Source organism: Lissotriton helveticus, chromosome 2_2 (assembly GCF_964261635.1).
Source record: "Lissotriton helveticus chromosome 2_2, aLisHel1.1, whole genome shotgun sequence".
In the NCBI taxonomy this organism is placed as follows: Eukaryota; Metazoa; Chordata; class Amphibia; order Caudata; family Salamandridae; genus Lissotriton; species Lissotriton helveticus.
Window position 1 is genome coordinate 191,092,813 of NC_136060.1, and position 23,345 is coordinate 191,116,157.

Sequence of the window (23,345 nt, forward strand, 5' to 3'; positions counted from 1 at the left end):
TGACCTGAGGCGCAAGGTGACTGGGAGAGACACTGTACAACTGAGAGTAACTGCGAGACAATTGTGAGATGCAGTAGGTAAAATAAAACCAACTGAGAAAATCTGGACGGGCTTTAGAGGCAAGTGAGAAGACCATTAGGGAACAAGACAATTGACTGATAGAGCGAGCCCTATTATGTACAGCAAATTGTGAATGTTGATGATCGATCATCCTGTCTCATTTGGTATGCTATGCAACAAATAAAATACCTGCAGAAAAACAGAGAGGCCACCAAACCGACATCAGATTACCAAGCAATAAGGGATCTTTAAGCACAAGAATGTGAGACGAGGGACATTAGTATAACGAATACAAAACGTGAGAAATTCAAGGCATGGCCCTTTTAAGGAAGCATTGTCCCCAAAAATCTGTCACTCGGTCCCAAAAGTCATGTTATGATGTGCTGATGGCCCATTGTGGTTACCCTAGAAAGACAACTTGAAAGTAATGACACCTGTCCTGCGACATGGAGCCCTCTCCAAGGATTAACAGCATTAGCAGAGTTGTCCTTTAAAGTGAGAGCGATTGCTTTCATCATACCTAGCATACACAGACATGGGGAGGACGGTCACTTCTTTAATTCCAGCTACAGTACGGGTGGGCATGGGGTCCACTTGATCCCATACCCCTGAGAAAGAACCCCACCATAGCCCACATAGACTTCTAGACGTGCAACACTAAAGTTCTGAATAGGGATAAAACGTTAACCATTCAGGGTCTCCGATGACACAAAGCTAGGCCACTGCAAATTAAAAGGGGATCTGCATCAAGGTCAATAGTTACGAAAAACAATCTTGTACCAACGCAATCACTCAACGTCGAATCACAAAACGGGAGCCCATGATAGTGGCAGGGTCATTTTGGCCGTTAAACACATTGCAGCTCCATCAAACAGCTGCAAAATAAATAAATAAAAATTCCTCCAAGTGACTCAGTCTTACAAAGGTTCAATCCCTAATCTGTTTGTTTGGTTGTGGTTTTCTCCAAAGGGGCTCATTCACATTGATTCATAGAACCCATGCAAAAAAAATAAGAATTGTATATGTAGCCTGTTCATATTTTAGTAGAAATGTAAATGTCCGTTTTGCTTTTTTTATTATCAAGATATGTACAGTACATGTCTACTCTTTGTGGGACTTAGTTGTACTTCCAACATGGAGGGGGGGGGGGGTACGATCGTTCTGGGCTCTCTCTCGGACCAGCGTCATTTTTGTTAGGTAGATGTAACACTGAGGATAATCTGTGTAAAGCTTAGTGATGGGTCCTTCTGCTTTATCAGAGGGTGCCCATGGTGAACTTATTGTGGCAGAGATCATACAGTCTTTGACAGTGTGAGTGTTGTGTTGATAACAGACAACCATAACTAGGAAAGCCATGCATCTCACTATCACCAAATAATTTGTGTTAGATTGCATTGGTAGCCAGCACTATGTAGCCAATTATGTGACTCTGGTGTATTGTGAGTGTAGGGGGTGAATGGTCTTTCTAATGCTTTCCGTTTGTTGCATCTATGAGCGTTGGTATGTGAGGGGAGCATTACTCTACCCACAGTACGTTGTTATGTATCTCTTTGCATTACGGTTTTAATTGTACTATTCCGGAGTCACACTCTGGCAGCTACATTGCTTTGGCACACACTTAGAAGGCACAGACCGACATCACTCAATCATGTTTAACAATCAAATTGCAAGTGATCCGAATTAATGTAGGCTTGGAAGGAAAGTGAGGCAGTGACAGAGTGATTTACACATGATCAGTTTTCTATATTTGCAAAAAATGGGACTAAAACTCAACAGTCTTGGCTTTAGAGTTAGAATTGTTGCTACTGGCTTATGTTGTGCCCCAAAACAATCTTTAAGTCCCATGGGGATTTCCCAATGCCAGGGGAGCAATCCTACTTCCGCCTACGCTTAGACTGTTGTGACTGGGGAGGCACTTCTAAGGAAAGATTGAGGAACTTGTCACAGTAAAAATGTAGTACCTTGAACCACAACAAAAGTGTGCCAAGCAACGCTAATGAGCTTGAGTAACTTTGCAAAGGCGGCTGAAAGGGCAAGTTCTGGCGAACTCTTCGAGTAGATAAGCAGCTTGTACACTTGAATCCCGGAAGTGAATACTACCACTATGTGACTAATTATATTATATAGATTTTATGTGGGGTCCCAAACTTGAATTTGCATACTTTAACTCAAAACAACTCTTTTAATGGGTGAACTGCTCTGCTGAACAGTGACATTACTATTTACACAAACGGCGTCATCAAGGAAAAGAGAAATAGTGCCAATGAAAACTTTATTTCAGTGGTCAAAAAATAATGGCTTCATCATGCAAAAACTGGCTGTAGAAATATTCGAGCTTAAAATACCTTTTAAAATATGTTGACAATCTAGGCATTGGATTAGGCAACATTTTGGTGCCGTACGGATACAGGTCTGCTCAGTGGGCCAGTGTACTGGGTGTGGAACCATTCAGCTGATGGCTGTGTGGTGTTTTCCAGACTATGGAAATAAAGAGGCTGAAAAGAAGGCAGTCAGTAAACGCACCCAGACTGCTCCAACATCCTGCTCACAGCTCATTGTGCAAGTAGCCCGCTGAGCCACCTTTACAAAGCAACTGAAGATAGGGGTGGGTGACCCCAGAAAAAAAAATAGCATATAAATTGCCGGCTTTAATTTGGGTGATAAATGGGTGCGACTGCACGCACCTGTGCACAAGACAAGAAAGAAAGGAGCAAGGGCCGGAGAGGGGGGTTAAGGTGGTTAATGGATGACAGGTATGGTGGAGCACGGTCACGCTGGATAGCTAAAGAAATGGGCGGACTATGCCCGCAGGTCAATGCAGTGCCCCCTGTGCCAAATCATAGATGGGGCAAAGTGAAAACGTCCTCAGAACACTGAAAAAACAAACACTCATCATCAACGTTTATCTTGTGCTAATTAATGTTCGACAACCTGTCCTGAAAGAAGTCACTGGTGTAGGCTGAAGACTTCCCTAGGTTGTTGGTATAACTGTCCCTAGAGGACACATATAAAAGAAAGCATGCCCAAATGTAAAAAGTGGTAGCCCGTTCTGGGAGTTACCACCTGGGTGAGACGGGAAGTACATCTAAGCGAGACGCACTAGGGTGAGTTAAGGCTGCATTCAAGTCTCTGAAGGGCTGGTGCAGCGGTGGATCGAAACCTGAAAGCATGCCCAGCGGCGCCCGCTCCAGCCCTCTCGCCACCCCGAGACACGCCGTTTAACTTTCTTCCTGCCCCACCCAGTCCCTCCATGCGTGGACGACGGCCAAGGCGCTCGAACATGTCCAAACAGGACACGGCTTTCGATAAGCCTCGCGCCACGCCCGCGCCGCGGAACAGTAGGTGAAGTGATGAAGTCTTGTATGCAAATAAGGACAGGTGCAAAGGTGAGCAAGTGCCAGGGCTGCCGCCCTGCGATCCAGCAGGTGTGTGGGACTGCCACCCTCGAGATGGGCTCTGCTTACACAACCAGTGCCTGCTTTATTGGATTTTTAGTGAATATACATCGATTGCCTGGTTTAGCTGACTAGGTTGAGTTTAATTAACGTTGCATTCAAAATCAAAATGTTAGTGAGTAAATACATGGAGAAGACGTCACAATCAATTATTTACTCCCTCCCATAGGTATATGACAAACTGTAAAGACTATTGTTAGATAATTATTAGATTTAATGACAAGTTTTAAACCTGTATTTTAAATTTTGTGGACGTGCATTTCTTACTGCTAGTAAAGATTGTAAAGATTTTAAATAATCATACAATAAAAACATTATGACTATGACTTACTCCCTCCCATACATACAGAAAAGTAGCCCACGGTCCTGGTTTAACACTCAATGGCCCCTTTATACTCTTCGCAGGGTTGGATACGTTTCCTGGAGTTTAGGGTTTTGATTGTGGCCTTTTTACACAGTTTGTCTTTATAGTGCCCCCCAGAAAGGGAGAGGGTTGTATTCCTAGCCGAGGCTCCCCAACTGTGAAACTCTTTACACACATATATATATATATTCTCTGAACGCAGGCAGGTTTTTTCATAGCACTGGGCTAAAGAGTTCGCTTCTATAGCAGGACCTTGGAATGTAACATCAATAACCAAGCCTTTGACCTGCCCTCAAATTCGCGGTGCTTGGTTGGTCCATAGTCTAATAGGGCATCTTTAATTACAATAATGCGGCAAAAAGGCGGTTAATAATAGTAGAGTCCTACTGCCGCCAGCTACCGGTAGAGAAAGAGATTAGAAAGGCATTTACAAAGGAAATAGAAGCTTGGAAAGGTGTAGTTGATAAGACTTGGAGAATGCCACAAGGTTAGCAATATTGTGACGTTTAAAAAAAGATCTGTAGGTAAAAAGGCCTAGCAAAAGTAATACTTGCAGTCAAAACTCCTGCAAAAAAAAAACAAAAAGGGGGAAATTCTTTGGCAAAGATTTTTTTTGCAGGAATTTTGCCTGCAGGTGAAATTTTGCAAAGCTGAGAAACTTTGACATGTGTCAACTTCCTAAACGTTTTCAAACTTCGCAGATTCATTTACATCCAGCCACCGCTAATTGAGAATAGCAAGGCCAACAATCTAGTATCAAGGGATTAAACCGCTGGGGAGTAACTGGCAGATACTAGTTTTCCAGGTGACAAATCCACTTTAATTTGGACTAGACCATATCTAATGGGGGTTCTTAGCTGAGAAAAGCTACTGCCACACAACATATCAGAGTACATTTAAGAGATAGTTATGTAGAAACACTCGTACTCCCAAGTTTGCATTACATGCGAGGAGCAATTCTGGCTCATGCCTTCGGGTCACTGGCTCTCCGGTTCTGAGCCTCTAATGCACAATTGGGTTGCTGCTGGACTGGGCTAGGCAGCATACAGGTGGCAAGTGGGATTTTCTCGAACCGGTATAACATCAATATCCAGAGCATAGCCCTTTTTCGGGACATGTAATGCCACACATTTCCTAACAGGCCAGTCTGCACCTGTCAGGTGGTAACCTTGCATCTATTACATGGCTCAAAATTAAAGAAAGCTCCTTGAAGTCCTTGTGGAAAGCACTGCTCCGGTTGTCCTAAAAGGTACAACGTTTAGACGAGCACACCTCTACAAAATGAGGTAGGCAAGGAATAAGAGTTGAGTGACAAATTCTTCACTGATGAATATATTTGAGCTGAGATGCAACTTTAAGACTATTCAGAGTTTTCTGCATCTTGACCAGTTGGAGATTTTGCAGAATATAGCTTATCATTTGGATACACTTTTGGAAAAGATAATTGCCTTTAAGTCCTAAACTAGGCTGTAGCCTTCCAAAGAACCAATGTGTGGACATGGTGACATTTTCCTCAGTTTATGCCATTTCTAATAGATTGTTGAGTCTTCAAGAATTGTGCAGTCAGGAAGGCTCAGAGAAGTATATTCACATGTCCACACGGTTGTAAATGTCAAGAGTGGGTGGGTAATAGAGAGTTTTACGATCCACATGCACTTCACCGGTTTGGATAACTAGAGGCTTCTGTAGTTGGTTAGAGGAAATGGCTAGACAACTAAATTTGTGTAACTCAAGACGAATGGAAGAATCAAATTTATCCGAGTCCTACTTTTTCCACTCAATGAAAATTCTTGTACCGGACACATTTTTTTACGCAACTTGAGGAGGTCATTGGCAGCTTTATTTCGGATTATAACAGAGCTAGGTGGGCAATTAGCTATATGAACTTACCAGCTAATGAAGGCGGAGGGTTATTTCCTGTTTTTAAGTTATACTTCTGGGCAGCTTTTGGACTGCATATTCAGAACTTACTTACAAATTCAGATCCTGACTCTCTCGTATTGGGTTATCAACTGGCCTTTGGCCCTGACTTTGGGTTATTTCTGTGTAGGAGGTCAGACCCAAATTATTTGAAACAAGTGCGGATCAAGATCACACAAGACATTCATCGGATCTGGGGGGAAATCTGTAGTAAATATGCCGTACCATGTATAGATCTGTATTCTCCGTTGTGGGGTAATCCCGTTTTTAGGTTTCGCCTGGAGAACGGAGCGTAAGCTCCGCCTCCAGAGAAAACTCTTGATTTCAGTAAGGACTCTGGAATACGCCCCCCTGTCCCATTGGCTAGCTCCATAAATGGAGGCTAGCCATTGGAACAGAGATCTGTCCGTCATGGCCGGACCAGATTCGTGGGCGTTCCTGCATTTTTTTCCCTCTCCACCCACTTCTGACGTCATGTGGCTGTGGGCGTGTACCTTTTTTTTTTTTTTGTCCCGTGATGTTTTCCTTATTTTGGAAAAGCCTTTGGCCGAAGTGGAGTGCTGCGCCCTCGCTGCTCTTCTCGCTGCTCTTCTGTGGCTGTCCGTTCCCGCCCCCCCTGCCCCCCCTCCCGCTGTCCGTTCCCGCCCCCCCCTCCCCGTGTGCCCGTAGGTGCTCAACAGTAAGGCCACTCCTGCTGACCCCTCGTGCAATGATCCTGCCTTTTGCTCCCCACCTTCCGGCTCATTCAGAGAGCCGGACCTAAGATAAATTGCATCTCTCCTGTGGTTTAAATGGTAATTTCTAGTGGCAGAAAAATTATGCGTTCAGCAGTCCGTGTAACGGCCTGAGCAGTCCTCTGTACATTGGTTATTCATATGTCTATTGCGCCCTTACGTTTCCACTCTATCATGGCCGTCCTATTCGTGGCGCCAACATGCCCGCCCAGAGAAGCTAGTGCTGCCCCCAGCATGTCGCGCGACTTTTGCGTGCCCCACCTCCGCCTCACGGGTTTCTGTTCCCGTCACAACATGGCGACTCAGGTGGCAGTGGCGCGAGGTGCAGCAGCCGTGGAGAGCTTAAGCTTAGAGAGTGCAGGAGACGGCGCAGAGCAGGTAACAACATTCGTCAGTCCTACATAGGGGTGGCGTTAATCGGCCACTTAGCCCGTTTCATCTTTTGTTGTTTTTGTGTGTACGTAGTACCCCGGAGGAGGGGGGATCACGGCACCTGCTGCGGATAAACCCCAGGAGGGAAACTACTCTCGGGACTTAGCCACTCGGGCTTGGCATCATAGTTTCCTGTTCTGCGCCTAGTGGTAGATGTGGGGGCCTTGTTCCCCGGCTGCTGCGTGCTAGCTACCTTGTGCTATGTTGTGTAATATTTTGCCTACCATGCTGCGATGCCTCCCGGCTGGCAGGAGGCGCAGGTCTGTCAGTTGCGCAGCTTGTCCCGCCAGGCATGGCGGCGCCGTGTTCTCATCCCAGAGGGTTTACGTTTATATAGGAACCGGCGCTTTCACGCCTGTTCTTCACATGGGATTATCTTGGCAGCTTGTGGAGCGAGGGATGAGCCTGTCACTACGTGGGTAATGCGGCCTCCTTCCGAGAGCAACCGGCTGCTTGGAGGCAAGCCTCTCACCCCTCGAGAGCGCGCACTTTGTAGCAGCTGCGGCCACTGCTTCATTTTGATTCCTGGTATTTAAAATGAAACTTTCCAACTGTATAAATCTCATGCACGTCAGATGGTAGTCCCCCCCTGTTAAAGTTATTGTTTTAGTGAAGGATGGCCAATGATAACGGGATGACTCGGGTGGAAGGCAGATGCTAAAATAATATTTTATTCAGTAACTAGTTATAGGTATGGAAAGCCCATCAGGAGCCATGATCTGAATGATCACCGCTGCAGTAGTTTATACTTCCAACAAAAAGGGATGTGTTACACAGCATGAAAACGCAACATTCCACAGTATATTAGGACGGAGACTGGTCACAACGCATCTTTCTCCTAACAAAGGACACGAAAGCGAAGAAGCTGTACCATATATACGAGACACAACTAATGCATCCAGCTGCCGTGATACAATATAAATCTGATAAATACATTTTTCGTATTGAATTTTGGTTTAGATAAATCGTAAAAGATCTTGAATATCAAGAAAAGAATCAAACGCTTTTAAGACGATTGCTCAGCCCCTTCTGAAATCCTGAAAAAAATCAGATAACTTGCCATATAATCCTCCATTTAGTGGATGGACTGTAAGTGCATGTCGTTCACCGATTGAATATCTACTAATAGCGATGTACTAAGATCTGTCTATTCTCAAAGTTGAATACTTCAGGACCACGTGTTCAAAAGACAGCATTTTTTAGGACTTGCTTAAATTGCTCTCTAGAGACTGAAAGAGTTCAGTACCTCCGAAAATAAGCTGGCCGCATTGGCCTTCACCTTTCTAGATATTTAAACCCACACATTTCCAAACGGGGTGCACACTGCTAGTACTGACTTTTTAGGTTTCGCTGGAGCACGGAGCTTTTAGCTCCGCCTCCAGAGAAATCTGTAGTCTTCACAGCAGGCGCGGGGCGGGGCGTCCATTGGGGCGTGGGGGCGTAGCCCCCCCGCCCGCAGCTCCCTCGGCGTCTTTGAACTTAAGTAAACTATCAGTTTACTTAAGTTTAAAGACGCCGAGGTTGAACTGACAATCATGTCAGTCAACATGACGCCGGACCGCCCGGTCCGTGTCATGTTGACTAACATGATTGTCAGACAAGTGGGGGGCAACAGGAATCAGCACAACACAAGTGCGCATGAGTGGGGACGGAGGGCACCGTGCCCACTCATGCTCACTTGTGTTTTGACCTGTTTGCGCATGCCCATTAGGAGCCCTTTGGGGTCCTAATGGGCGTGCTATGGGCGAAGAATAGCCATGCCCTGGCGCTGCCAGGATTGGCTTAGAGGGGCTGTACCTTTGGTGGTGATCCTGCCTCCTGTCTGTGTGTGGAGGCGCTGCGCTCCCTCATCACACAAAATGTCCCACTGCGAGGAGGAGGGTTAAGGGTAAAGAAGGTTCATGTATAACCATAATTGTTTAAAAAAACACAGACCCTCCTGTGATGTAACGTGGAAGTTATTGCCTTAACATCAGAGCGCGGAAGGCTGTGTTTCTATAGTTTCATCAGTACTGACAAGAACTATCTGCACCTGGGGTTTCACAGCTGGCGAGCTGTTCTCTCTGCGGTTTGATTGGCTGGTACCGGGGCTATTGTTTCAGTAATAAATCCACGAACTGAAGTGTCCACCTATACAATAAGTATCTTTTAGGCATTTGCAGGACATAAACCTTGCCTGAGGGGCGGCGAATCGCTTAACATAATGAAAGCAGAGATATGCAAAGCGAGTAGTCTCAAATATAATGATACATTGGGGCAAGTAGGAAGGTGGGGGCACGGAATGTTAGGGCCACTGTTTGGTTTTAAAGTGACCATAGCTTATTTTTATGACATGAAAAATACAAATACACTGCGGCACCCGCTGGTGGATATCAGGCACAGCAACCTGCCGGGGATATTGGTGAATGGGGGGAGGGAGAGGGGGGTGGTCCTGGTGGCTGCGAGAATGGATGAATTGAATTCTATTGATGAAGGGTAGATGGATGAATGTCATGTGGGAGAGTTTGAATTCATGGCTGCAGGTGGATGGATGAATGTCATTGATGCAGGATGGATGAATCATGGATTCAGGATGGATGGATGAATGTCATTGATGCAGGATGGATGGATGGATGGATGAATGTCATTGATTCAGGATGGATGAATGGATGAATGTCATTGCTTCAGGATGGATGAATGGATGAATCATGGATGCAGGATGGATGAATGAATGCCATTGATGCAGGATGGATGGATGGATGAATGAATCATGGATTCAGGATGGATGGATGAATGTCATTGATGCAGGATGGATGGATGGATGGATGAATGTCATTGATTCAGGATGGATAGATGGATGGATGAATCATGGATGTAGGATGGATGGATGAATGTCATTGATGCAGGATGGATGGATGAATGAATCATGGATTCAGGATGGATGGATGGATGAATGTCATTGATGCAGGATGGATGGATGGATGAATGTCATTGATTCAGGATGGATAGATGGATGGATGAATCATGGATGCAAGGAGTATTTTCTAAAATATATCTTGGTTTCATATTCCCAGGTGTGACAACACGTGTACAACGGGCACACGCAGAATTTCTCCCTAGTGGAAGAATTCTCTGCCAGAGTATAAATCGTGTAACTTCTCCTGTGCTTTTTTCCTCCATGGGGAAAACATTAGAAATTCCCTTTCCTTAATCTCGATCGAGCAGGTTGCATGGCAAGGGGGCGAATGTAGCCGCAAAGTATTTAACGCTAATGTCTTTGTCGTGCCAGAACCTGTAAAATTGACTCGATTATCATAGAGAGACGCGAGTCAGGAAATAAATGAGATGTTTGACTAGCTAATGGGGCACATAGGTTACCACTCAGATCTATAGGTGTATGCGCCTATATAGCTATATATACACTCGGTGTAAGTCTCAGCCTCCCCTCTCTGTATGTCTGAATAATCCATACATATATTGAGATTTGAATACTTGCTGCAGAAGTTACATCCATGCCATGTCATTTCCAGTTGCACACAACGCGACAGACACAACATATCTGCAGATGGGCTGGCTGTCTTTGCGCCAACGGCATACTAAAGTTTCAAACTATTTGAAAGTTTATTCTCCCAGTACGTCCTGTCTGGTAGCTTAGATCTGCTACACAATTACAACGGCTTTGTTTGTTTTATTTATACAAAAGCAAACCGTTCTTGACTGGATAAAATGCGTACCACAACCGCCCGCGATAATAACGCTTGTCATTTACAGCGCTGTTGTGTTATAGAACTCGTCTGCAAGTAATTGCTGCCTGCTGAGCTCGTCCAGTAGGGTACCATAGGTCTCACATTTGCGAGAGATTAAGCTATTGCCAATGTAAGTGACAATGCCATTTATTTATCTGTATTCAAAACCAACACATAAATCAAAATTTTGTCATTTACAATGCCAATAGCTCTAACTTTTCAAGAGGCGAAACCGTTGCATTGTAAATGCTTGTTTCCACCTATCTTCAATGATGCAGTGGTTTATGTCAGGCCTAAAAACTTTGTGCCAGCTTCTTGATTAGTCAGGGATGTATACTTTTTCCGTTCTCCAAGCAGGTCATGGTCTTCCACACCAAACATTTTTAAAATACTTACAGATTTGCGACTATCTACTACAAAGGCAGTTAAACTTCACTGATTAGGACGATTCAGACATTCAGAGTACTTTTATACAACTTTAGGTAGACTATCAATCAGAATACTTTATAAAATTATGTCTGCAAATCAGGAAGATGGGCGTCCTCTGCCTACGGCCTAGGTCTGCCGAGGATATCACGGATGCATTTGATATTGTTAATGGTTTTTTCTGTTAATCTTAAAATGAAACAATTTAAAGCAATATTTATGCTTACTATACTCCAGAGAAGATAAGCAGACAGGCTTGGGCAACTCTGAATAATAAGACAAGCTGTTCCAGGTGTAGCACTTATTCTGCTGACACTGTTAATATGTTTGTCGGCTGTACCTTGCTTAACAACTTTTGAACTGGAATTTCTGTATACCTTTCGTCTTATCTGGGGTATGATGTGCAGTTCGCTACGAAAGCTGTTATGATGGCATATAAATGCGTTATTAACCCCAGAGATTCTGCAGTGGTCGCAACTGTTACCGCTTGACTCCACATTGCTAGAGCCAGGATTGATCCTACACATCCTACTGTCTTAGAATGGTGGTCTAGGTTTAGTCAAATTCACAAACTTGAAGCAGCTATACTTAAGACCAAAGGGGTTAAGGGCAGCCGATGCCTTACTTTTTCTTTGATGAGTAAGATTGTAATACTTCCTTCTTTCTTTTTGTTTTGCTTTTCTTTCTTTTCTCTTATACTAGGAAATGATACTGCCTAATGATTTTTCAAATGTGTTAATAGCTCTGTTTAAATGTATCAAGATTATTGTTATTATGGAACTTATGGAACTCAATAAATATCAAGTTGGGACTCTTTAGTCATCTTCACGTAACAACCTGGGACAAGCTGTTTCTCTTTTCTCACTTTAATCCAGGGTCTGCAAGTCCCAGAATGCAGTGATGCTGCCTAAAAAGTTAAACAAGCATTGGCAAAGCTAACTGATCACTCATTTGGGATGGTTGGTAGACATGCTGTACAGCATCCACAATTCTATGCAACATTGCTAAAGAGGGAAAAAAGTGTTAAAACACAGTGACAGGATGTTCACATCATTTTTAAGCGTGTACCTACAAAATGAGGCAATGAAGGTTTTTTTGTGTTTGTTTTTTAAATCGCAGGATCGTGGGGGCTAGCAACATGGAAGGCTGGAGTGTTAGAAAAGTAACAGGGTGGTGGGGGTGGGGTACATAGAATCCATCTGGGATGATAGGCAGCATAAAGGGAGGTGGGTAGGAGAAGCTGCGGACAACAGAAAGAAGATGTGGGTCGAGAGAAGCAACACAAAGGAGAGGGTGGAGAGAAGTAGCAACGAGCCAGACAACAATATAGAGCTAGAGGGGGAGAAGCACGCAGGCGAGCAACTCAGCAATGGAGAGAGGTGATGGGGTTTTTTAGGGGTAGTGAGGAAAAGTAAAAGGGGAAAGATTAAGGTGCAGGCAGGATAAACAATATGGAGGGCAGGGGTAAGGAGATGCCTTACCCCTGCCCTCCATATTGCTTATCCTGCCTGCACCCTCCTCTCTCGCCTTTTACTTTTCCTCACTACCCCCACAAAACACCATCACCTCTCTCCATTGCTTGCTCGCCTGTGTGCTTCTCACCCTCTGGCTCTATATTGCTGTCTGGCTCGTTGCTACTGTTCTCCAGGTAAGTGAAGTTTATGGTAAGGGAATCACACGCGTACTCTCATGGAGTGCTCTCACAAAAGAAAAAAAAAAGGAGCATGAGTACCAGGCAATGAAACATTATTAAGAGGCAAAGCTCGACAGGAGGGGCAAACACAAGACTGACAGAAAAAAACATAAAATAAGAAGCAGGAAGAGGAGAGTGACAATAAAGCTAACCAGTGGTAAGAAATGGTCTGGCATGCTCCAAGCTCCTCTATGGTCTTGATATGCCCACACTATGCCTTGTAACAGGCAGTAGCAAACTCGACCTAAAAATAGATAAAGATGTTCCTGATGACATAGGCAAACTGTATCTCTGCACCACCAGGAGACGTCATACTAGTTTCACTACTGTTTACAGGGACGTTCAATCGATGTGCACTCAGATTCTTTACCAGGGGGAGGCATACAGGGTGTTTCCACCCAGGCTTCCCAGTTTGCATCGATGTTCATCAGCCTATGAGGAAGGCGATGAGCGCAAACTAGCCCGGTCAGCATCTGTAGACAATCCCCTGCCTTGACCGGGCCCACTCCCCCCGGCTTCTCGTCTCAGACTCCTTCATCGCGGTGCAGGATTAGAGCGCAGACTAGCAAGGGGAGCAGATCTGGCGGTGGAAAAACAAGTGAAGTACTCCGAATGGTACGACAGCCCTCGCCTTCCAAACCCAACTCTGCGGGGATGGGAGCAGAAACACGCGTTTCTTTTGGCATCAGACGGAGTGATTCCTCGGCCATCCATTTCGTAAAACTCTTAAAATGCTGGGGAGAAATCCCAGCGGATGTACGTAGAGTTTACAAATCAGACGTGAGCGAAATACGAACAGGCCAACGGGGGCCAACATGCACGTAGCCAAGATGGCCAGCACACTATTACGCCACACACTAAAGCTAGCAGCTCTTCCCAGCTGATACTTAATTCAACACTGATTCACCATGGACTCTTCTCGTTTGGCTTTTCAGTTTTACTTTTTGAGGCCGCTTCCCTCACTGCGGGTCCATTAAAACCCAGTGTCACCGAAACTTTTGAGTAAATAATGATAACATGGTTTCAGTATTGTGTCGCATGTTGCTAATACTCTGTGTAGTTTAAGGCTATAGTTTGTTTTATTATTAGATAATAAAGACTGTCATGAAAAATGTATACGTGAAGGTGGTTATATAAAAAATCGTTTGAGATCCCCTAGTTTGAATCTGTGTTTGAAATTCCGGTTGCCCAGTTGCCTCGTAGATGCTATCTATCGAATTTAGTTAGAATTTGTAATTAACCAGTAGAACCCGCTTGTTACAGTTATACTGCCGGCTTTAAAACCCTTATATTGCAACTTGAATACCTCCAGAATGCTTGTCTTCCAAACAGAGAATTACAAAAAGAACATGGCCCTTGAATTCCAACCCTGCTCCCCCTTTCATCCAACCGCGTGCCCTCTATCAAGGGGAAGAAAGCAAATTTGCTCTTGGAAAGCCGAGAACAGTAGCCCAGGAAATACAGAACTACTGGATCACCAGGGCAAACAAAATACTAGCCTACTACGGGCATTACAAGTGACCTAATGTTCATCCTCTCTGAAACATAAGTATGAAGCGTATACATTTCGACCAATAACCACTACCTACTGCTAACTTCCCAGGTGCACCTAGTAGCCAAACTTGAACGGCCAAACCTGCTATAGCAGCACGCCGCACACGTGACAGGAGATGAAATAACAACACGTGACACAACAGGAAATGTAAACATTCAACTGTACAGTGGGCTAATAAAGTTCCTGCTGCATGCTCCCACGTCAATGGCAACCTGGTGTCTGTAATCTGATCTCTACTAGACCCCATATCATAATGTTAATCGCTTGCTACAATAACAAATCTGCTATGATTTGGGTCGAACTGCAGCAAATATATACAAAAATGGCAATGGCACATGCCACAACACAACAACAATCGGTGGGTATGGCACTACATGCAGATTGAGAACCTTTGTTGGGGTCGACTTCTCACTATGTGCAATTGAGAGTGCACTTGCATCATTGTTAAATGATTTAGTCAGAAAATTAAACGTCATGCTCCATGGACTTCATTTAGGGATCGCCACGGCAGCTCGTCCTTAAGGACGTCAGCTGGGGATGCACTTTCTGTGTTCTGTCAATGCTATTATTACACTAATAGTGGAGAATATATATATATATATATGTATATATATATATATATATATATATATATATATATATATATATATATATATATATATAGTAACTTTTTCCAATGAAAACAAAATCATTGGATGAGGTCATGAGTGATGTCACTGACCATGTCATGAGTGATGTAATATGTGAGGTCATAAGCAGTGCATTGTGGGGGTGTGCAGTATAATTAGCTCAGCTAACTATAACTGCTGAATTTCTCTAGTTTTGTACAAGTTAAATATCAGCCTAACTATAACCTCCCTGAAACCTATGGTTTTTTTAAATGAATTTCTATGTGTTTCTAAAATTCTATTTCCTAACTATAACACGCCTGTAACCTTTGTTTTTTCAGTGAATATATATATGTTTCACTATTAGTGTTGTGAAAAATGGAGTTCAATTAGCTGAAATATGACCTTCTCAGGCAGCTGAGGTATGTAAAAAATGTCTTAAAACGTATGTTGTGTGTGTGCTTGCAGGTGACTGTGTTTAAATGAGAGTGTGTATGTGTGAATGTCTGTGTATATGTAAGCAAGTGTGTGTGAGTGAAAGTTAAAGGGTGTGTGATATCACTTGCACTACCCCTGGCATTTTGGTGAATGGACGTGAATGTCATGCTCACGGAGTGTACATAATAAACTTGGTAAGAACGCTGCAGGTGTTGAAACTAGCCTGACCTGTCAAAACTTCCTTGCCATCCTCAAAACAGAAACTACTAACACGCCGCCCTACCTGCCCGAGAAAACCACCAGATACTGGGGTCAAACCAATACAAATAGACTTGACCTTGTCCGACTAGAAATCACGAGATGCAAAACAGGAAATAAGACCAGAAAATATTAATTTTCCAACTACACAACGATCAGGAAAAACACCCTGTCACTGATCAGATGTCCACTCAAAAAATATAGAAGACCTGACTCTTTAAGGACTGGAATGGCAGCCATTCATACTAACCACGTGTTTGTTTTTGCCTCGTGGGTTGATCACTAGAGAGAGGGTCCTCTCAGCCCCGCCATCCCTCCACCCCCTCCCAAAAAATGAATAATAATAAGTGCAAAATTCTGAGTGCACTTCCGAATTCTCACTACATACACAAGTGCTAAGCCTTCGTTTAATTATTGTGAGTTATAATGATCCCACTGAAAATGTTGTGGTTTCCAGGCATGCCCTGGCGGGCCGGTTCGGTCCAGGGGTACAACAGAGTGACAGCTTCTAAATGAAAGGTGCACACGTGGGCACGGAAGCGGCGGGCTTGGAATAATGCCTACCCCCACGGCGTGCGCCGGTTTCTTCCAGGAAAGCCGCTTCCTCCGGTGAGCCTGGGGAAGGACACGGTCTGCGTAACCTGAACAGGGGCACACTGCACACATGCGAGCCGAGCCGCCTGACACTGTTTCTATGGCAGCCCCTGCTACTTTCCAGCCGGTCAGCAGATTTGGACTTGGCAGCCGCTGCCAGCGCCGGGTGCAGCCTCCACCGACACATCTGCCAGGCCACTTATCACCTCTGCACACACCCCTGGCTGCACAGGAAGCTGGCGGGGGAGGGAGGCATTGTGAGAGGCCGATAGCATCTGGGTCCCAGTGCTCCCGGGCAGGAGGGGGTGAGCCATTTCCTCCAAACATCATGGAGGTATACCCTCCCCCTCCCCCACACGCCGCTCCTTCCGAGCCCCTCCCGAGCTATTCCCAGGCGCTCTGAAGTAAAAAGCCTTCAGTCTGGACAATGCAGCCGCAGAGCTACGGCTCCTCCGAGCCAGCAGGGGCTAGAGAGCGGAGGAGGGGCGGGGGTGAGCTTCACCTTTCACCCTTTTCTTCCAGGAGCAATGGCCGAAGGCGGGCAGATCTTACTTCTTGGTATGTGTCACACACCGAGGCAACCAGGAAGGCTTGTCACGTCATCAGAGCCCACGGGTGCAAAGCATCTAGTGATATTGAAAAAAGCGCCTAGTGATATAGAAATTGTATTTATAAAGAGCTAATTGTCCCTGAAGATATTTGGAAAGTTTCCTATGCGTGCAACGAAATTTAAACTTCGATTCCAAACATTGAAACGTCACTGGCCGTTTCCATACTTAACGAGCATTCTCGACCACTGTTTCATTGTGCTGAGCTCGTTTTTGTTTTTTAAAGTAAGGTCTCTTCCCATATACAGTTCGTGGAACAAGTATTTCACAGACCTAATCAGCAAGTGAGGAATGGGACCCAGACGTGCAGGAGGAAGGCCTTAGCAAGCCCCACCCCCCCCATTCCCCTTCCAGGTCTCGGACCCAGTAATAATGACAAATTAGCACTGAGACAGCGGGCCCTATATCATGGTCCTTAACTCTACTGGTAAAAGCACTGAGTGATTTTCGAAAAATGAGTGCAAAAAAGTTAAATAAATCCACGTTAGCGATTTAGTGCCTGTTTTTATTTTGTGTATTTTACTTAATTTTGCATTCCGTAACAGTGCTAGCTAATTCCAGGGTGGTGTATTTTTTCCAGTGTAGCAGATTACTCTTCTGTATTGCATTCTTTGACTGAGTTCTTCACGTGCTCATAATGGGCAACAAGTGAGAAGTCTGGATTGGAGGCTGAATGCAGTGCTGGTTTTGACGGTGCTTGTCAGTGGGTCAAACAGGTGTTCAGAACGCATGGTCATCCAATCCTTGGCCACTCTGCAGGGCACACAGACAATGGTCACACATTTCAGTTGCAATTGTGATTCAGTCCAAATGTGTGTGATGGAGGTATACAGTTGTCAAAATATTGCATATGGTTAAAGTAAAAGAAATTGCAGTGTTTTCAGGTGAGTGGGTGCGTTGTGCTCGGGGTGGGGAGGTGAAGAAGATGCGAGGAAGTGCCTTTAGTAAAGAGTGAAAAGAGGGTGGTGAAGAGGAAATAGATGGGGAGTGAGATATGCAGATGGGGAAGATGTGGAGGAAAAAGGGCACACACCTCCAACACACAGTGAACACATAACAGAAGAGACTGAGTCACTCTGAAGACAACAGTCCTCAGTAATGTTTAATTCAGTCTCACAGTTTCAGGATTGAAATATTTCCAATATTAAGTATTGAGAACAAAATTATTGCTATTACTAATGTATCTTAAACATCTAATTACCACTGACAAAAAGCCAGAAGTCTTGGCTGGTTTTAGGTGTATATCAGTAGTAGTCTTGGATACCTGGACGCAATAACAGAAACCTCAGAGATGCTCCAAAATACTGGTTGGGTGGTACACTATGGTTACCACAGAAAAGTTGTTTACGTGTAAAGCCATGCAATTGATTAGATGGGCCACTTCCCTTTAGATGCCCCCACTTATTTCATCCCACTTAAAGTCCAGGGTAAGCCATGTGTGCATGGCCGGTGCCTATCAGGAACATAGAGTCCAGGGCATGGCATAAGGAAAGCGCCTGAAGAGGATATAAACTGTAATGGACCTGACAAAAGTAATCAAGGCATGCCAGAGGATCAAAAACTACACTTGGCTAATGAGTCACAGCATGTGAGAAGGCACAGCCCAAGGCATGCCAAAGGGACAGTGGACCCCGCATGCCAGCGTACACAGGCAGAACCGTCTAGCAACATGGAGGTCAAGCCATGGCCATAGAAAAGTGCACTAGGCATTCCAAATGAGGCATTGGGCGAAAGAAACATGGGATGTTGTACAGACATGACAGAGGCGCGAAAGCCCCACATGGGCAGTGAAAAAGACTCACATGCACATTAAAGCCACGACATGGGAGAGGGTAGAGTCCAGACATGAGAAGACCAGAGCCCAGCCAGACAAGTAAGTTTGCAGACGCTTTGGCATGGGGGGGGGGCTGTACAGGCCCGTGTAGGCTTGAGGGGCAAAGTCCGAGTATTTGAAAGGGACAAAAGCCTGTCTACTATGTAAGTAAGAGCTACTAGAAAGTCAAGGCACAAAGATGGAATACAGGAAACGGGCATGAGACAGGTAATAAATGCAATGTCACCACAAGACAGACAGGCCATCAGATATAGGAAAGGGCCGTGCGTGACAGAATTATGGAAAGGAACGTATTGCGAGATGCTGACATGACACATGAAGGAAGAGATGCGAGGGCCAACATTAAAGCGCCATTGGATCACAGAGGGGAAAACCTAAGAGGGATAACTAAATATTTGAGGGATAGGAGCATAAAGAATGACTGAATGATGGCTTGAGAAATAGAGAAATACCCACAACACAAGAAAAAAACAAGAATGGTAGAAGAGGCAAAGTTTCTAGTACAAACGAAACTTCCTGTGGCGTTTCCATATACTGTTTTATATGAATACGGGTTATTTAGCAGACCATTTTGAAGGTTTGACAACTTTAGTGTGGCTAAGAAGGGGCCGTTTCTACCTCTTTTAGAAAATGTTGTCATGTGACGTCCCATAAACTTTCTTTGCGTCTCTTTTGTCCTCCTTCCACGTCCCATTCCATTGCACTCTAGCATTCACCCTCAAAATTTCCATAAAATAGCACCGATAAGGCCCCAATCCTGTTTGTCGTTATTCCAAAACACCAGATAAGTTTCTGCTCTCAGACCTATCATATGAAAGAACAGAAGTGAAGGTTGGCAACTCTATTCTTTTTTGTAAACTTGTACAAGACTCAGCACTGTACATGCTGTGCGCACTTCTCTAAAGTGGAAAAGACACAGGCTTTATGTTTCCAGTGCAGGCGGGGGTGGGGTGAAAAGGTTCACTGATTTCGTAAGGCAACTCCTATCTTAAACTATCACGAGCGCTGGGAGGCGCCGGGAGGCGGCAGATAGCTCTCTGGGTGGGGATTGGGAGTTGCTGGGCAGGGACAAAGGGCACGGCTCGGGCGAGGGCCTGGCAGAGAACAGTCCCAAACAGGAAGGCGCGCGTGCAGCCGCCAGGAATGCGTGACGCAGGCCCAGCTTGGGACAAAGAGCAGGAAGCGGCCCTGCAGCCGGGGAGAGCAGAGCAACATGTGCACAGCCCTCCCTGACCCGGGGCAGCTGGCCTCCTCCCACAACAACAGCAGCAGCCTAGGGGGAGGGGGACGTGTGCTTTCTGGGTGTGAATTAAAACACAGCCTTAATATGCCAGTCCTGCCCTGAGTAGCGCTGCACTGATAGGGACATTTCTGGAACATGGAGTGTCCTTAAAGGTCTGTTTTATAACCACAGTGAGTCACCGCATTTTACCTCAGCTGCTTGTCTTATCAGCTACCTCCCAGCGAATACAAGAGTTAAAGGCCGGTGAAACTATCTGAGCATAGACCGTTTATTGTGGCCCAATAAAGTGTTACACTCTCCAGAAACCCTGTTCGGAAGCCGAAAGACATTGCTTTATCTTTCTCAAACTACAAAGTGGCAAGCACCAGGCCAAGTTTCATTGCCTGTACAATCGATGATTAAAAGTTCCTCTAGTCTACAGCACTGAGATTGATTACAATAAGGGCTGTATACAGGTGAATATGGTGATAACCAACAAATATAATATGGGACAATGCATATTTTTTGGCTGACTACCTGATGATGCTGAAAGGTAGCAACCAAAATTGTGCGTGTTTACGTGAGCAAAGAAAATTGCCCTAAGAATCGAAACACTAGGCTAGACACCTTTTATGGATCTAACTGAAAACAATAGGAAAAGGTGGTAAAAAACAATCTGTTACAGTAACAAAACTCTTCCTTAAGACATTAGTCTAAAATATTCACCACACTGTTTCATTACTCTAAAAAAAAAAATAGGATACTTTCTATAGCGCTTGGATGTTTCCGCTTTTCTTTAAAAAACTGCAAACTCAATATTCTCCCTGAAGCCTAGCAGTCACAGGTGGTCCATTAAAATACCGACGAGAAGCAACAGGGTAGATGTACACAACAGTACAATAAAGCATGCATCACGTAGTGTTGTGCGACAGTGAAACTTTCCATTCAAGGTTAAAAGCTTGCCCATGGGACGGCCAAAGCGGGCAACCCTCCTAGAGGTAGGTCAGATTAGCAGTGACTTCTAGAGTTATCTCTCAAATCTGGGCCATATAATTTACCTAGTACCTTATATGGGTAAATTGTTTAAGAAATCAAAACTCACCGATAAAATCTAGCATCATTAGACCACGGTAACCAACGTAAGTAAAATAACCGACCGCCCCAAGGTACACGATTGAATGAATGTTGGCAGCGTCAACTCGCCCTTTAACATTTAGATGAATGGTACAATACATTTGATTATTCTGGGTAATGGACACTCTGCACCTGGCCCTGTATACTACAGCATTAAAACTATATACAATTGCCGGTATTACAAAGCTCAAAGGGTTTAATTTGTTATTGTGACGTTTGGAACATTATAAAATAGTATTTTCACAAAACAGCCCGCTTCTGTATTTGCATAATAATAACATGAAATCCATGTAGGGACATAATTTGCAACTTATAAACAACAGGATGGACAACTAATCAGAAAACAAATTACAGAAAAGTGGACATAAGTGCCAAACCCTGTAACTTAATCTGTATCAACATTAATGTATTGCGAACGTTTGCATCTAGCTTTGCTGCCACCGCTTCTTACAGTGCTCAGTTTCATTCTATAAACCAGTAGCAAAACACGAATGTAAACGGACGGGGGCTTCAAATGGAAGAATGTAGACAGGTATACATGAAGTATATGCCTATATTTATGATTAACACATACTCGTGTGCATCTCTCTCCTATGTCACTGCGAGGTTAGTTTTTGTGACGTGATAAATCAACTGAAATAGGCATTTTACGAGGTTATCTTTTTATCCACAGAGTTACCACTTCTATAGCAATGGAGTGTGAAAACACTTAAAAAGAATTAAAACCACACAAAAGAAACAAACCCAGGTGCATACTTTTTTTTTACAAGATACTGGGTACCCTTTAAAGTCCAACATAAAGCATGTAACTTCAACAACAAGCTTAACAACAGGGCATTCGTTCAGTTGGACGATTAATCACCAGCCTTCTGAAACGTGTTGCCCTTAAGATATACTATGGCATTGCCTAGACATACAGTGTATGGACTGCGTGCCCTACCGGAGAGGCACTTTTCACACGAACAACCCTCAATACCCTCATTGCAAGCAGCCTCTAAATACAAGACACTATCAAAACACACATGCTGAAACCCCCTCCCCCGAATTAGGCGGGAGGTGTGGGCCTTACCTCCCGCCTCCCGACGTAGGATCTTTAAAAATCCAACTGCCTCCGCCTTGGTTTCGACTTTAAACGACTTAAAAAAGTGAAGACTGAGAGAGGTACTCGGTAACCTAGTTTATACAGATAGACAAGCAAGGGGGCGGTATTGGGCGGCGTTAGCTGGCGGATCCACCCAATTCACACAGTGATTGGTTAGAAAGAAGGATGGCCCCGCCTTTCCCGAAGAGACCGTCTCACCGCTAAGAAACGAGGTCGACTGACCCGGAAGTGATACCTCAGCCGCATACGGATCGGCTTTCTGTGGAGTAGTATGTGTTGGGAAGGTGTTTATCCTCTGCTGCCCAGTCTGCGGTGAGGCATAGTTTCGGAGAGATTGATGATGGGAAAGTCTTGAGTCTGACACCGGCAACTCCACGTAATGGGCAAAGCCTACCTTCTCCTTTCGTCGCAGCGTTGCTGAGGACTTGTAAAGGGCTCCTAGGAGCCAGATAAGTCTGACGAACAGGCTCAGTGTCCAGGGAGTCCACCTGCCTGTACGTGTTTGTCCGAAAGGTGTGGCAAGGGCGGTCCGGCAGCGGTGCTACTGGAACAGTGTTCAGAATTGGAGTGCTGCCATCAATGTTGCATCACTGAAGTCCTAGGGATCGTGAAAATTTAAAATGCCTGATAAAGAACTAGTGTAGCAAGCGTATTGGGAGTGGTAGGGTTGTAGTATGTAGCCAGTGATGGATTTTGGAGTATACCGTCATAAATCCAATACTAAAGCATGTTAGTTTCATTTACATAATGGTAATGTTATTTACAGATTTCCCATTGACATGGCCACTAAATTTGCGTTTGTTCGTTTTGCTTATGTCACCCTAAGTATGAAGTATGCGTTTATGTCGTAGCTCATCTCTACCACAGCGCCAAGACTCCTCGGCAGTAGTGCGCTCTACAAACACCGTCAGTCAGACGAGGGTCCCATGCTCTGCCCCACTGGATTCCAGCTAGCCTGACTGAGGAGAGGTGATGATTGGAAACCGGTCCCAGGATGCTTGCTTTTGGTCCAGGAAGGACCTGGCTTGGCAGTTTGGACTAGCCTGTTCCCATGAGGAACAGGGTCAAGACTGATTTGCATATGGCAGGGTCCAAACTGGTGTGGCGTGGTGAGCAAAAGAATGATGGATTAAACCCAGATCTTTGTGACTGATAGTGAATATTTGCATTGTTCAGCATCCCG

The 23,345-nt window shown here is 44.7% G+C and overlaps 1 protein-coding gene across 1 annotated transcript in view; it reads right to left on the reverse strand.

Annotated features, from left to right (window-relative positions):
• Positions 1–22,244, reverse strand: part of KLF3 (KLF transcription factor 3) — an 87,301-nt gene extending 65,057 nt beyond the window's left edge. Inside the window, exon 1 of the mRNA XM_078678345.1 lies at positions 22,130–22,244. The gene's annotated coding sequence lies outside the window, so the exon portion shown is untranslated. The remainder of the gene's footprint in view (positions 1–22,129) is intronic.
• Between the last annotated feature and the right edge of the window lie 1,101 nt (positions 22,245–23,345).